The 5,179-nt window shown below is 41.8% G+C and overlaps 1 long non-coding RNA gene across 1 annotated transcript in view; it reads right to left on the reverse strand.

Annotated features, from left to right (window-relative positions):
* The window catches only part of LOC117944019, a 20,762-nt gene extending 16,809 nt beyond the window's left edge, over nucleotides 1-3,953 (reverse strand). Inside the window, exon 1 of the long non-coding RNA XR_004656476.1 lies at nucleotides 3,818-3,953. This is a non-coding gene — a long non-coding RNA (uncharacterized LOC117944019). The remainder of the gene's footprint in view (nucleotides 1-3,817) is intronic.
* Nucleotides 3,954-5,179: the final 1,226 nt, after the last annotated feature.

The raw sequence follows: 5,179 nt of genomic DNA on the forward strand, positions 1-5,179 counted from the left end.
TTGTAGGTGTGAGTCTGTGTTAAGAGTTTAGAAAAAATATCTGAAGTATGGGTAAGCGCTTGTTAGCGATTGAAAAAACCTGTAAAAGAACTATTAAAAGGATTTGCTAGAAACACTGGAAAAACCCTTGGAACAACATGATGATCATTTAACTGGGAAACCACTGCTTCATTAACATACTACCCCATTAACTTTAACATTTACTGGGATCATGATGTAACACTGAAGATTTGTCTCATTTGACTGGGTGTTTCTGGAAGGTTGCTACCAATTTATCTACCAAGTACGGTAGCTGAAATGTCACTCAACGGATAAAAATAACTTCAGTTATTGAGGTTTGCAGAGGCCAGAGGTGTTTCCAGAACGGGGGTGTTTGAGAAGAAAGTGAAAGTGTGTGTTGAGTCATCAGAGGGAGATAGTGTGTGTGCGTGTGTGTGCGTGTGTGTGTGTGTGTGTGTGTGTGTGTGTGTGTGTGTGTGTGTGTGTGTGTGGGTGTGTGTGTGTGTGTGTGGTAATAGCAAAGCGGTCAGTCAGGACAGTGAGTATTGCAGGGGGAGATTAAATTAACACACAGTTCTTCAATTGAACCATCTGTCAATAAACTGTATTATAAAAAGATTTTCTAAAAGTGCAACAAAAGCAGTTTATTGACAAAGCAACATCCGGGAAAAAACAAAGACAAACAGGAAGGATGTGTGTGTTAAAGTGGAATTAAAAGATTTATTCTTATGCTTTTAGTTTTACAATTTGGAGGAAATCCTCAAAACTGTATTCAAACCACCAGCTGTTTCTGTTGTTGCAGGTAAAAGCCCATCTGCCTGCGTACAGCAGAAAATGAGCGTTATCATCACTTTTCAAAAAGGGAAAACAAGATAATCCTCCTTAATGAAAAATCCAATTCGATGACAATGGCTGCAGAGGCCTTCATGACCCTCCCATCTCCCACCCTCTGCTCTGCATTGTGTATTTGCCCCTGCACCTCTGAGCTCCCATCAAATGCTGCGCACACAGCGAACTTCACATGGCAGCTTCATTGTTTAAAGTTCCCATATTATGAAAAGATTTTGGGTGTTATTTTGTGTCTCTGGTGCTTTCACACATACAAATTTAGGGGAAAAACTATCCACGCTGTTTTGAGTGAGACACAGGTTTTCTGAATGTCCTCTGCCTTCAGTCTCCGGGTGAGCTGTTCAAAATCTACACGACTTTCTACGTTACTAGCTGAGACTGCTCTCAGATTGCACGGCCTCTGGGTTTTTCTTTTATTATCTGCATTAGCATAGGTGCATTTCATAGACCTCAGCTACCCAAAAGACAGTTTGAAATCTGATTCGAGCAACGGGAGCGTTGGAACTAAGACAAATCTGTAAAATTTTGTTTGGAATTGCATTTCAAACCTCCTCCAAATGTAATTTGGATCATTTTTTGCTGTCCAGACTTTCTAAAAATAATTATATTTAAAATCTTGAGCAGCCAAAAACAGATTTGGCCTCGCAGTCTGAAAAAGGCCAAAATGACAACAAAAAACAGATTCAACAAAACTGTAGATATTTATTCAGACATTCAGGGCATTTTCCCCAAGAAACACTGGATGCTTTATTTTACTTTGTCTTTTTCTGCAGTACTCACCACTCTGACACCCCTAACTATCAGCGCCAGGAATTAAACCATTAATTTAAGGGTGAATGATCAGTCTGTGGTAATTCGGCTCTGACATTACTGGGACCAATGAGAATACAGAATTTCTGCCCCAAGACAAAACATGAAATACGGTGAAATTGATCTAAAACACACATGCACGTACTGTAAGTGCACAAGAAAATGTACTTTAGGGTAATGACGTTGAAGGGGCTCCACAGAACAGAAGTGGGCGCCAAGGAGGACTGAAACCCAGCGGACCAAGACACACACACACACACACACACACACACACACACACACACACACACACTGTCTAATTCTATATGCTTCACCACATACACCCACACTGACTGTCCATATACGCTATGAGTGCTCAGAGTTAGGGAAAGTTCCTCTTGTGTGTTTTCAAGCATGTTGGGCTCATTCAGTGACTCACAGACTTAGTGAAGAAAACCACACACTGTCAGTTCAGGATTAACTCAGGTTTTTTGGTTTCAGCTCACAGGCTCGCTGCTTAAAGATGGAGAAAATGACAAATCCGTGGTCTCCCCAAGGTCTGCAGAGGAGGCTAAACCCTCCATGTTTACAGGAGACTGACTGATGGCCCACAGCTAAGGTTAAACTGTTTCTGAAGTGGGTTTTTTAGGTGTTCACCTCCATTTATTTCCATATAAATGACCTTTCAGTTTGTATATTTTTGGTAGGTGATGTTTACAGCAAACCCAGAAGGCAGCAACAAGCAACTTTTCTGTAAACTGTATCTACAGCAATCTTGCATGATGACGTTTCAATTTGTGTACACAGAGCTTCACTTGAAATAAACAGGACTGTAAGGAAACCAACTAATCAATTTCTACTGCTACAAAAACTGGAAAGAATGCAAAACTGAGGAGAATTGAAGTGCAGAACATAAATACATTAAAGGCTGTAGCTCAGGGCTCAGATGGCAGAGTGGGCAGTTAATCGTAGGTTTGGTGGTTTCTTGTGGAAGGGTCCCTCAACAAGACGCTAAACAACAAAATTCCTCTCCATGGGAAAAAAATGTAAGTTGCGTTGGACATATAAAGCTGCCAATAAATTGTAATGAATAGCCGACCACAATATGTAGGGGAAATATATTTTCAGAAAGAAATCCAACAGTCATCTCGACATACTTTAAGCGTCTGTGGTCGACAATCGTCTGTAAAGTTTAGCCCAAATATTCAATTATACAACGTTCCGATGAAAAGAGCCTGATCTGACTGCCAGTATCACAGTGGAATCTTCGTGGTGATGTAAAGCCCAGTGCAGACCAAAGATTCTGGGCAAGACGAGGGTAAACTTGCAGCTACTTATAACGCAACGATCTGCAACGTTCTGAAACCTTCCAGTTTACACTAATGAGACAAGACGGTACATCATCTTCATAGCACAACGGCTCTTTGTACTTCCAGCCTAACTTCCAAGGCTTTTTTGTAGCTGGATGTCATTTGTTGCATCTAAATATGGATGTAGATAACGCTAGTGATCGTGAAATACTCTGCTGAAGCTGCATTCTAGCGATGAAATGGTGAAAACAAGGGTTCACATCTCTGATTCACAGTTATGTTTGAACAACGCTCACTCCCTTCACTCACTCTCTAGATCGCTCGACCATAGACTGTTGTCGCTGCAGACCAATCCCTAGCCTAAAAAACTAGACGCACCCTAGCGGCAGCAAATGCAATTTGCAGCCGCTCTCCTTTGGATTGTAAGCTGGAAAAACGACTTCTCAGTCTGGCTAATCATGTTGTGTATAGAGTCGGTGACAGAGGAGGCAGGGGATGGCTGTGAGCTAAACCTGTTAAAGTAACAGTTCAGCTCGTTTGCTCTCTCACGGCTGCCTGTTGTTTGTCTTCTTTCCCCCCCCCACACCCAGTGATCTCTTTCATCCCTGTACACACCTCCCTCATATTGTTCTGTTGGAGACCGGCCTCCAGCTTCCTCCTGCAGGATTTTTTACACTCCCTCAGTTTATCCTGTACTTCCCTAAGCTCCTGTCTGTCCCATGACCTGAAAGCTTTCTTCTTCTCATTAAGAAGGACTTTCAGGTCACTGGTGATCCACGGCTTGTGAGTTGGGGATGTTCTCAAACTATTTTATGTATTCTGTGATGCAGTCTGTCATGTAATTGATCTCCTCCTCATGTGGCAGACACTTGGTTGTAGTAGTTTCCTATTGCGTGCAGAAGGAATTTGAACGACAACCGTTTATCCCGCCCCTCGGATTGAGCCCTGCCAATGGTGAGTTCCCAGACCCAACATCTTGATGGGGGTCTGGCTTGTCAGGCTAACCTATCCCTAGCCTCGTTGGAAATGTTTGAAGCTTTTACTTCATTGTTTAAAAGTGGGTAAATAAATCCAATCACGACAGATTTAAAGGTTCACCTTTCATGATCACGGTACACCCGCCCCCCACCCACATGATCCGGCGATCAATCAACGTTAGGTAAGACTTGATAGTTCTGATTCAACTATGAAAATTCTTAATAGGGGACACACCTTAGTCAGTTTTATAATCATAAATATTAAAGGGCAATTTGGGGAATCACTGCTCTGGTTGGTCAGTCCAGCCTGTTGAGTCAGTGACCGCTGCTCTCTGATTGGCTGTTCAACTGGTAAAACTGTAATTCTCTAATTTTTCACTTTCACGTGTTCTTTCCTTTGTCCACAGGCAACCCATAACAGCTGAGCAAAACGTTACAGTTACACTTTTTTTCAGATAAATGTTTAATTTGTATTTTAACATGTTTATGTCAGTGCCTCCCTGAGTGATAAACACCCACATTTTTCAAACTCTACACCTTCAGTTTGTAACCTGGGCTTTTTGTTATAAATGTGTGGTTTCCAAACCCAAATCTAGAATATGCCACTTGAGTCATAAAAGTCAAAAATACCTCCTCCAGAACCACCAAAATTGTTTGTTGTTTCACAGACTGACTCCACATGACTAGTCATCTGACTTTGATGTGTAAAAATCATGGGAGTCCCTTTTTAAGACGTACCTATCTTGTTTTCTCGGCCACGTAGAAACTTAACAGGGTTTATGTTGGGGATTTCAAAAGTGAACATGTGCATAATGAAGAGGCAGAGCGGAGCAGGAGGAGGAAAGGAAACATCATCAGGCGTAGCAGTGTGTCCTTTTTTTTAAAAGTAAAGAGTAAGAAAAGTCATGACAGAGATCGATATAAGGTGTAATAGTATAAATCTGGTCACTGAAGTAAATTGTGGGTTTTTTTTGCCCTCTGAAGTGTAGTAACATGTTGCACTTCCGGCCATGTGCGCTTCAGGAGTTGTTGCAGTTGAGAGTGTAGTTGAGACCTAGTCCAATAGCAGCTCTGTGTCCCAGTTTGAGCACAGAACCATAGTTTGAGAAACCGCTGCAGGACAGTTTGAGTATATATGAGTTTGAGGTTTGAAGGTGTGGAGAAAAAGAAACGGTTTACATAGTTTCTGTATGAATGGACACAAAGGTGTGTGTGTGTGTGTGTGTGTGTGTGTGTGTGTGTGTGTGTGTGTGT

This window comes from Etheostoma cragini, chromosome 4 (assembly GCF_013103735.1).
Source record: "Etheostoma cragini isolate CJK2018 chromosome 4, CSU_Ecrag_1.0, whole genome shotgun sequence".
Classification (NCBI taxonomy): domain Eukaryota; kingdom Metazoa; phylum Chordata; class Actinopteri; order Perciformes; family Percidae; genus Etheostoma; species Etheostoma cragini.